Source organism: Arachis ipaensis, chromosome B1 (assembly GCF_059453495.1).
Source record: "Arachis ipaensis isolate K30076 ecotype BB chromosome B1, ASM5945349v1, whole genome shotgun sequence".
NCBI lineage: Eukaryota > Viridiplantae > Streptophyta > Magnoliopsida > Fabales > Fabaceae > Arachis > Arachis ipaensis.
In genome coordinates, this window is record NC_142436.1 from 127582723 (window position 1) to 127594757 (window position 12035).

A 12035-nucleotide genomic window follows, 5' to 3' on the forward strand; every position below is an offset into this window, starting at 1 on the left:
ATTTTTACGGTTTGTCAAGCTTAAATTAATGCGTTCTAAATAGAAAAATTTTGAAGGAAGAGATAGGAATTTTTTATTAAGAAATTCCTTTACAAATCTGCACACTATGGGCTTGGGTGCCCCTAGTTCTCGTGCTGGTGCCTCGTTAAAAAAATTTTATTGTCGAAAAAAGGAGTACACCAATACACGAGGTTTGCTACTTCGTTGTAGTACTTCTTTAGGTTACAAGTGTGCCAAGACCTCGGGAGCTCCCGTCCTTGGAGGTCGGACACTTTATAGTAACATTTTTCTAGAACCTCAACTATTTTGTAAGGTCTCTTCCAATTAGCAGCCATATTTCTTTCTCCTGATTTCTGTACTTCGATGTCCTTTCGGATCAGATGAAGTCGTTGGTGGCGAAGATCCTTTTAATTACCTTTTGATTGTACCTTAGAGCCATCCTTTGCTTTAGAGCTTCCTCCTTAATCCGAGCACTTTCTCGAACTTTGGGGAGGAGGTCGAGCTCTTCTTTCTGGAAGCCATCCATCTTTATTGGTGTACAAACAACATCAAATTCATTGGCAGTGATGCAATTTGTGAGCAACTAATAAAAGATGTTCCATGAGAATTTTTAGTGTTATTCATTGATCTGTCGTAATTGATTTGTGAATCTAATGAAGAAAAAATTGGATTCATCAATCCATTGTCTGATTGGGTAGCATCCAAATTGGTTGATGCTGCATTTTTTGGCATAAGTTGGGAAGAAAGGTTTCATTATTTTTATCAACAATATTTTTTCATTCTTCCTTTAATTACTGACCAATATAGGACATTTTATTTATTTTTTTTTCTTCATGAAACCTGTGTATTTGGAACATGCAACTACTCCATTATTCTGAGTGGGTATCATGATTCTTTTCGTGATTGTAAGTCAACACAGATCTCATTGCCCATCCTATTCCACGGGAGATTGGGATCAGTCACGTTCCTTTTTTCTTCTTTTTTTACGATGGTGATGAATATGTGGCTTTCCATCTATCATGATTGGTGTCTATGAGTGCATTATCCTCGTCTCTTCTGTTCGGTATATTTAATCCAATTTAACTGTAGAAGCAGAATCATCATCCCTATTTGAAATCTTCTGCCTATTGGGAGAAGATTTTACAGAGTTTTTGGTATCCATAGAAACTGTATTCCAATATCTTTTTAATATGCTTGTATCCTATTCATGTCGGGTGATTGTTTGACCATTTTGTTAATCATCCGCCATTATCAAGGGTTGAGCTCCAGGTCCCCGGCAACGACGCCAATACTCCGAAAGTTACCTAAAACGTTGATTTGGGCCTGAACGTGAGGTCTAGGTCCTTTTGAGGGGCTGCATCCGACTTGGGATGTCGAGGTGCCGCCTGTCCGAGTTCCTCGTGATGACGTGGGAGGTGGTACCTGCAAGAGACTCCAATGCTTAAGTTAGCAAAGGCTTCAAGCAGATTTTTAGTAGATTAGAGCGTATATTATACCTGAAGGGTGTCAATGTATTATAGTAGAGTAGATAACCACCTTTGTTGGAGTAGTTGCATCTTTATTAATGGATAACCGTTCCTTTTATCTTGGGAGTTTATTAGGATCTATCTTTCAGGGAAGATAGAGATAGTTGGAGAGATTCGGAGAGGCAGTTACTTACTTAGATAAGCATAAGCTGCTCTTTTTCAATGTGTCTTACCTCTTTAAGGAGGTCGGGTATGCGGTAGAGGTCACCCTTTTAGGCGGGCCTTTCATTTTTATTGGACCTGACTTTTGTTTTGGGTCAAAATATGAACAGAAGTAAAGCATAGACTTTCATAAAGTACTCTTAAAATATTAATAATGATCATCTATATTAAAATATAAATAAAATTAAAATAAAAAGTAAAAAAAAAAATCAAATTGTGTTATATACTTATATTAGCTTATTATCAAATATTTTAAACATATATTACAATCAAGGTTGCGAGAATTAGACCGGTCAATAAGATGACTGGTTTACTGGTTTAATAGTTCAACCGAAGTTCAACGAGATTCAATCGGTTTAATTAAACATTAAATAAAATTATTAAAAATTCAACATATAATTCCAAATATTTAAATTTAATAATTTTTAACTTAATAAAATTTAAAATTTCACAATTTCACCTAATAAATTCAATAATTTATTAATAAAAGTTCATAAACAACTTCAAACATTAAAGTTTAATAACTAAAGTAGATCAAATCGCACAGTAAAGGACAAACATAATGTTCAAGATACAGCCAAAAAAATTTAACCAGCAAAAAATCAGTAGCCAAAAAAATTTAACCATCAAAAAATCAGCAACATCATTCATTTTCCATAATGACATTAATAAAATTATTATTATTAACTCATCAACTCAAACTTAAATCCTACAACTCATAATTAAACCTAACTCAGCAAATCAGCAATAACATCATTCATATCCCATAATCAACAACAACATTTCAGAAAATCAGCAACTCAAAGTAAACAAACATTAACAAAATCATTATTATTAACTTAGCAACTCAAACTTAAACCCAACAACTCACAATTAAATCTAACTCAGCAACTCAGAATTAAATAAGACCACCAGAAAATCAGCAACAACATCATTCATTTTCCATAATCAGTAATATTTCATAAAATCAGCAGCTCAAAGCAAACAAACATTAACAAAATCATTATTATTAACTTAGCAACTCAAACTTAAACCCCAACAACTCACAATTAAATCTAACTCAGAAACTCAGAATTAAATAAGACCATCAGAAAATCAGCAACAACATCATTTATTTTTCATAATCAGTAATATTTCAGAAAATCAACAACTCACTAAGCAAGCATTAACAAAATCATTATTATTAACTCAGGAACTCAAATTTAAACCCAGCAACTCACGCAACTCAGAATTAAACAAGACTATCAGAAAATTAACAACAACATCATTCATTTCTCATAATCAACAATAATATTTCAGAAAATTCAATAATCAACAATAATTAATCCAGAAGAAGTCAGAACAAAATAATAACAATCAAGCTCTGTTAACAACAATGAACAGTGAATAAAATTAATTCAGAAAACAACAACTTACCTAGAAAAACAACAATCAACAATCAAGAATCAATATAATTAAATCTAGAGCCCAAAAATAAAACTGAAGAAGCAGTGTAGGATGGAGGCTTACAAACTCAGAAATTCACAGTAACTAAGCAGAAATTAATAAACTCAGAATCAGAAAGAAGAAAACCAAATAAAAGTATAAAACAAGAAAAATTAAATTGAAGATCGGCAGTGAAAAAGAAAACCAAGTGATAGCGACGGAAGAGGAGAAGTGAGCTCGAACAGAGAGTAACAGAGAGCTCGAAGAGGGATGTTGGCCTCGGACACACACACAGAGCTCGAAGAGACAACGACCGATCGAACAACCTTCGCGACGGCGACGTCCAGGGACGGATTCATGTTGAAGGGAGTGGGGGCAAGTGCCCCCAATGGAATTTAAAAATTTGTAAACTAATACATAATTAAAAAAAAGTATTTGCCCCGACTATATAATTAATTTGACCCCACTATAAGTGAATTTCACTCATTAACTTCAATGATCAAAAAACAAATAACAATTCAAAATTTAAATGAATTTGTTACAATAACATTTAAAAAAAAGGGTGAAATAATTATAGATTTATTATTTTATAGTTATGACTAATAAATAAATTTAAAATTTGAAAAAATATGTTTATATACTCAGTAAATATTACTGTTGTGCTGTGTATATATATTATATATATTTGATTATTTTTCAAAATAGAGGTAACTACCAATTTGATATCTAAAAGATTCAGGCGCAGACAAAATAATCGTTAAATAATTTAAAAATTGTGATAAAAATAACTAATAAATATTATATTTATTAAAAGTAACAAAAAAATCTTTTAATATTTAACAAATGATATATCCATTTAATCTAAATATTTGATAGTCTATAGAATTCAGCTTAATATTTTATTATATTTGATTATAAATATATAAAATTATTCTATTAAATTAATTTTAAATTAAATAGATTATCTTATTAAACTAATTTTAATATTAAATTAAAAATGACTAATAAAAATATTAATCTTATATTGACTATTAAATAAAAATGGTTAAATAAATAATAATAATAATAATAATTTTATTCATTAGTGTTTTTTTTTTAAGTTAACTTTAATTTTTCCTGGATAACATTAGTTGAAAATTTTTTTTTAAATATGAATATTATAAAGAGTCGATTTCGTAATCGTATGAGAGATGAATTTTTAAATGATTATTTAACGACATATATAAAAAGAAAGACATTTGATTGTATTGACAATGAAAAGATTATTTAATCTTTTTAAAATATAAAACCTAAAAAAATAAAATTTTAAATTATATATTATTATTTAAATTATTATTTTAGTATTTTAATTTATTGATTAGATAATTTAAAGACTAATTATATTTTATAATAATAAAGTATAATTATAAAAATTATTATCATATTATGTATATTTTGCCCCACTCACAAAATTTTCTGAATTTGTCACTGACGACGTCACCTGAATTATGATTATAATAGATAAAGAAAAGATTATTCGCACTCAAATATTAATTCAGATACATATTGTATTAATTCTAGAACTTATTTTCATGATTACTTCATGCCATTGAGCTAGCAGAAGTTACTGAAATTTCTATATAAAAATCTAAATTGAAAATTGAATTTTTAGAAAAATAAGATTTAGAATCATTTTATAACTAAATTATAAACTAAAATAAACATAGTTTTTTGGATAAAAAGACACGATGGTTTATATAAATCGTCTTACTATTATGTTTTAGTTATAGGAAAAAGGTATTTTTATTGCGATAAGGCTAACTTTCTTTTGGTACTCCCCTGTGATCTGACAACATAGCATATGCAAAAAAATCACTTATTTTTCACACAAGAGTTGTCCCACACTTAAAAAATATCATTCTTTGACGTATCATAAATTTGCATCTCTGTTTTCCACAACTTTTAAGTCTTTTATCAACGATTGTAGGATAAACAGTTATAGATAGATATCAATATCCTTACCAAGTGATTGTGGGTATGCAATATTGGGATTTCATGCATATCCATGAAAGCAAGTTGTATACCATTAATATCAGAGGCCACGTACTCCAAAAACTGTTCATGCTACAAAAGGGCTTGAACCCATCATGCATCATCTTTATCATCTGTCTCATCATCAACTGCCATTAAAATTGTTCATTTTTCATGATTAATTAATGTTTTATATCCTTTAACAAATCCATCGGATATTAAATAGTCAAACACAACATCTCTTCTATACCATTCAATATTGTAACACTTCTTACAATGACATTGAATTTGTTATTCTTCTCGTTTCTTCTTCAGAAAAAAAAAAAAACTATTATCACTATTGAAATACTCTTTACTATACCTTAATTTATTGTTTAAATTCGGTTTGTAAACCATATATAAATCTAGAAATATTGTGATATCATTAACAAAGTAATTCTATTACAGTAAATTTTAAAATAAATATTTTAAAATGTCTTTCATAAACACAAAAAATTATTTAATTTATTTTATATACTAATAGTTTAATTTATCCACATTCACTTCATGGCATATTAAATAAATATATAAGAAAAATAAATAAGACTCTTAATTTATCTTATAATTAGACCATGTATCAATGCAATAGAACAAATCTTGGATAAAATCTATAAACATTAGACCAAATATTTTAGTATGGTTACACATTGTAAACTTTAATATAAGAGATAATATTTATCTCAACATTAGTATAATAGTATGAGTTATTATTTTGAGAGTTATCTGAAACGTTGATTTGAGTCTGAACGTGTGGTCCAGGTCCCTTCGAGTGACAGCATCCAACTTGTTTGGTGCCAAGGTGCCGTCTGTCTGAGTTCCTCGTGAAAAGGTTGGGGGGGTGATACCTGTAAGAGACTCCGACGTTTAAGTTAGCAAGGGCTTTAAGCAGGTTTTTAGTAGAGTAGAACGTGAGTTATACTTGGGGGTGCCAGTATATTTATAGTAGAGTAGATAACCACCTTTGTTAGAGTAGTTCCATTTTTATTGATGGGTAACCGTTCCATTTATCTTGGGAGTTTGTTAGGATCTATCTTTTAGGGAAGATAGAGATACTTGGAGAGATTTGGGGAGGCAGTTATTTAGATAAGCATAAGCTGCCCCTTTGAATTCTGTTCGACCTCTTTAAGGAGGTCGGGTATGCGGTAGGGACCACCCTCTTAGGTGGGCCTTTTATCCTTATTGGGCCTGGCTTTTGTGTTTTGGGTTAGGGTATGAATAGTGCCCCTACTTGAGTCTTGATCCTTTTATAGGTCGGGCTCAAACATTTCGTGGCTTCTGCTTTTGAAATGAAGTTTATGTTTTTGTAGTTGAACACAGGTTGCTTGACTTTTAGGTCTTAGCAACTTTGTTAAATTTTGAGTTATTAGTTTCCTTTTCATAGTTGACTTTGTTAAAAGAAGCCAGCTCGGATCACTTTTTTGGCTAGTGACCGAGCTCCTAGGTGATTTCCACATATGCCACTGTATACGTCTTCCAAGACTTCCTTTGTGCCGGAGGTTGGGATGCATTTTAAGAGGGGTGTTGAAATTCCTCTTTTGTATAGGATATTGTGGACCAGCATGTAATTTTTTTCCTCTTTTACGAGTCTTTTGGCCTCCTTTTCATCCTTGGGGAGTATGTCAAATTTGAGATAGTTGACTATGGAGGTCATCCACACTAAATATTGATTGTGTATAGTCAGTACTTCTTCTTCCCTTGATATGGATGGTGATTGCAGAGTCTCTTGGATGAGACTTCTATTGTTGCCTCCTAGTTTGGTGCTGGCTAACTTTGATAGAACATTAGCTTGGGCATTGAACTCCCCAGTTATATGCCAGACTTCACTTTCTAAAAAGTGTATCAGTTATTTTCGTGTCTCATCCAAGTACTTCTTCATAGTGGGGTCTTTAGCTTGGTAGGTGCCATTAATTTGCGAAGTTATTACTTGTGAATCACTGAACACTACCATATTTTCTGTCCCCACTTCTTTAGCCAGCTTCAAGCCAGCAAGTAGGGCCTCATGTTCTACCTGATTATTAGAAATTGGGAACTCAAACCTTAAGGATAGTTCTATCCGAGTTTCTTGATCGCTTTCTAGAATAACTTCAACTCCGCTTCCATATTTGTTTGATGACCCATCTATGTACAAGCTCCGTCTAGTAGGGTTTTTGGGACTTTCAGTGTATTCAGCAATGAAGTCGGCGAGGTATTGCGATTTGATGGCTGTCCGAGTTTCGTGTCTTAAATCAAACTCAGACAGTTCTACTGCCCGTTGTAGAATCCTCCCAGCCAAGTCCATTTTTCGTAGGATATTTTTCATTGGTTGATTAGTGCGGACTTTAATGGTATGGGTTGGAAGTAAGGTCGGAGCCTTCGGGATGTAAGAACAAGGGCATAAGCAAACTTCTCTATCTTTTGATAATTCAGCTCTGCCCTTTGTAAGGCTTTGCTGATAAAGTAGATAGGTTACTGCCCCTTTTCGTCTTCTCGGACCAGGGCCAAGGCTATAACCCGACTTTTGACAGATAGGTATAGCACGAGTTCTTTCCCCTTTTTAGGTCGGGTAAGTATGGGTGGTTGCCCCAAAAATGTCTTGAAGTCTCGGAAGTCCCGTTTGCATTTTGGGTTTCATTCAAATTGCTTTCCTTTTCTTAGAATTGAGTAGAGGGGAAGTGATTTTAGAGATGACTGGATAGAGCAACCAACCTTCCATTTAGTTGTTGGACCTCTTTAATACAAGTCGGGCTCTTCATATTGAGTATAGCCTGTCAGTTGTCAGGGTTTGCTTCTATGCCTCTTTGAGTCAACATAAACCCTAATAACTTCCTAGCGTCTACTGCAAAGGTACACTCGGAGGGATTTAACCTCATCTCATGCTTTCTTATAGTCAAGAATACCTCAAAGAGGTCGGACAGTAGTGTTGTGTCCTCTTGGGTCTTCACGAGCATGTCGTCGACATATACTTCCATGAGTTTCCTATGTGAGTGGAAAACACCTTATTCATCAATTGCTGGTATGTAGCCCCTACATTCTTTTATCCAAAAGGCATTATTACGTAGCATTAGTTAGCTTTTGGAGTTATAAACGAGGTCTTTTCTTGATCCAGTTTGTACATCGGAATTTGATTGTACCCTGAGTAGGCGTCCATAAAAGACAAGTATCTGTAGTCTGAGACGGAGTCGACCAGAGCATCAATGCTGGGGAGTGGATAAGGATCCTTAGGACTGGCTTTGTGAGGTCGGTGTAATCGATGCACATTCTCCATTTTCCATTTTGCTTTTTTACCAATACAACATTGGCTAGCCAAAGTGGATATTTCACCTTTCTTATAAATCCTACTTCTAGTAGGGCCTACACTTGTTCTTCTATGACCTGTGTTTATTCTGGTCCGAGCTTTCTACGCTTTTGCTACACAGGTCGAAAACCTGGGTACACAGCAAGCTTATGGCACATCAAGTCGGGATCAATACCGGGCATGTCAGAGGCTTTTCAGGCAAAGAGATTGAAATTTTTTCTCAGCAATTCAACGAGTTATTTCTTTAGGATTTCCTCCAGGTTTGCCCCTATGCTCGTTGTCTTGTCGGGGTTGTCTCCAATTTGTATCTCTTCTGTTTTGCCTTCCAGTTGAGGTCGTAGTTCTTCTCGAACTCGGACTCCACCTAACTCAATTGTATTGACTTCTTTGACTTCCGAGCTGCCTTTCAAACTAAGGCTCTTGTTGTAGCATTTTCTTGCTAACTTTTGATCTCCTTTGATGGTTTCAATCCCTTCAGTTGTGGCAAAGTTTATGCAAAGATATGGAGTGGAAACGATAGCCGCAAGTCGATTCAAAATTGTCCGGCCTATTAGGGTATTGTAGGCTGAGTTTACATCGACTACTATGAAGTCGATACTTAATGTTCTTGACTTGGCACCTTTTTCGAAGGTGGTGTACAATAAAGATGTATCTCATAGGTCGGATTAGGGTGTCTCCCAGTCCGAAAAGGCTATTTGGGTATGCCCTTAAATTCTTTTCCTCTAACTTGAGTTTGTCAAAAGTGGGTTTAAACAAGATATTCGCCGAGCTACCTTGATCCACCAAGGTTCGGTGGAGGTTAGCGTTTGCCAGGATTATAGTTATCACCACTGGATCGTCGTGCCCTAGTAATATTTCCTGAGCATCTTCTTTAGTGAAAGAGATAGTGGGTAAGTCGGACGGTTGACTGTCCTCTCCGACTTGATATACTTCCTTGAGGTGCCTTTTTCGTGAGGATTTTGATATTTTTCCTCCTGCAAATCCACTATTAATCATGTGTATATGTTGCTCGGGGGTGTGAGTAGGGCGTTCTGTCGTCCTCCTTCTTCGTCCATTCTTCTCTTTCTCGGGTCATCCGACCTATCCATCAGATATCTATCAAGTCGGCCTTCTCTGGCCAACTTTTCAATGACGTTCTTCAGATCGTAGCATTCATTAGTGGAGTGCCCGTACAGGTTGTGGTACTCACAATATTCAGTCCGACTTCCAACTTTCTTGTGCTTAATCAGACGAGGTGGTGAAAGCTTCTCCGTGTGACATATCTCTCTGTAAACATCGACCAGGAAAACCCTTAGAGGGGTGTAGTTGTGATACTTTCGAGGTTTTCCTATATTTTGCTCGTCTTCCTTCTTGGGTTCTCTTTCTTTGTCTTGAGCTTGATAGTATGGCAAGTTAGATCGCGAAAGAGGTTCCCTGAGTCGGGAGTTTTCCTCCATGTTGATATATTTTTCTGCCATTTGTTGAATTTCATTCAGAGAAGTCAGATATCTCTTAGATATTGACTGAGAAAATAGCCATTCTCTAAGGCCATTGACTAGACCCATAGTTATAGCTTCGGTTGGTAAACTCTATATTTCCAAGCAAGCTTTGTTAAACCTCTCCATATAGTCGCGAAGGGTTTTCCCGACTTCTTACTTTACTCCTAGCAGGCTCGGGGCGTGCTTCATTTTGTCTTTCTGGATGGAGAATCTGGTCAAAAATTTTTTGGCCAGGTCGTCAAAGCTAGTGACCGACCTAAGGGGCAGGCTATCAAACCATTTCATTGCAGCCTTGGTTAAAGTAGTTGGAAAGGCTTTGCAACGAGTGGCATCAGAGGCATCGGCCAAATACATTCTGCTTCTAAAATTGCTGAGATGGTGGCTCGGGTCGGAAGTTCCGTCATAGAGATCCATGTCGGGAGATTTGAAGTTCTTAGGAACTTTAGCCCTCATGATCTCTTCTGTGAACAGATCTTATCCCCATAAGGGACTTTCCTCACGTTCCGCCCGATTATTCCTCTTCTGTACGTCAACTTCCAGTTTTCGTAGCTCGTCCTTTAACTCTTTCCGTCGTCTTACCTCTTTTTGCAACTCTCGTTCTGCTTCCCGTTGTCGTTCAGCTTTGTTTTTGAACTGTTGTAACCGATCCCCCTGGCCATGAACAAGATCCAGGATCTCAGTTGCGTGGGGTTGGTCCTCAACCTCAGGATGGCGGACTTTGGACTGGATCCTCCTTGGCTGAGGATTTCCTGAGGTCCCTTCCCCATGAGGGCCATGATGTGGTGGTGGAGGCAGAAGCACGAGAGCTTAGTCTTCTGGCTGATCTTCTGGTTCAGAATCAGATGTCGTATATCCATCTCTAAGCTCATGGTCCGCCATTGGTCAAAGGGTGAATCCTAGATCCTCGGCAACGGCGCCAATGTTTTGAGGATTACCTGAAATGTTGATTTGGGCTTGAACATGAGGTCCAGGTCCCTTCGAGTGGTAGCGTCCGACTTGTTTCGTGACGAGGTATCGTCTGTCTGAGTTCCTCGTGAGAAGGTGGGGGTGGTACCTGAAAGAGACTCCGATGTTTAAGTTAGCAAGGGTTTTACGCAGGTTTTTAGTAGCGTAGAATGTAGTTATACCTAGAGGATGCTAGTATATTTATAATAGAGTAGATAACCACCTTTATTGGAGTAGTTCTATTTTTATTGATGGATAACTATTTTCTTTATCTTGAAAGTTTGTTAGAATCTATCTTTTAGGGAAGATAGAGATAGTTGGGGAGATTCGAGGAGGCAGTTATTTAAAAAAGTATAAGCTGCCATTTAAATTGTGTCCGACCTCTTTAAAGAGGTCGAGTATACGGTAGAGACTACCCTCTTAGATGGACCTTTTATCCTTATTGGGCCTGATTCTTGTATTTTGAGTTAGAGTATGAACAGTTATAAAATTTCTAAGGTAGAAATACTATTTATTGAATTCCTTAAAGTGTTCCTATTTTTTTTTTATTAATTTGATAAATTTTAGTAATTTTTTATTAGGAGTACACTTAAATCGATTAATTTCTTTTATTGGAAGTGCATGTGAGTACATATTTTTTGTTTTGTTATTTGTTAAAATGTTCCTGGATTTTTTTATCATAATAAGTTGATCAATTTTTTTATTTTTTTTTTCTTGAGAATACTTGTTAATACAATTAACTAATCACACTACTTAAAATGCAAATAATCATTTAACCTTAGACTTTAGAACAAAGTTCTTCTGTAGTTCAGATAAATAATACTAATGAAGGTGGTAATATTATAATTTTTTTAAAGGATTTGTATTATATAAAATAGTGGGTTTAATTGTTTAAAGTGTTTTTGATGCAAAAGATTTTCTTTAATCTTAACAATAATAATCACGTATGATTTTTATACAAGTCCAATATACAAAAATTGAATCAATATTTAAATTCACATCTAAAATTTATTTCAAGTCTTAAATTATCACTTCAAATTTAGTGGTTTCAATTTGAACTTTGAATTTTTATTTATGAATAATTTTTATTGTTGAAATTAAAAAACGCAAATCGAATTAATCCCCAAAATAATTTCTCTCATTTTTATGCGATAAATTCAAAATTATTAATATTGT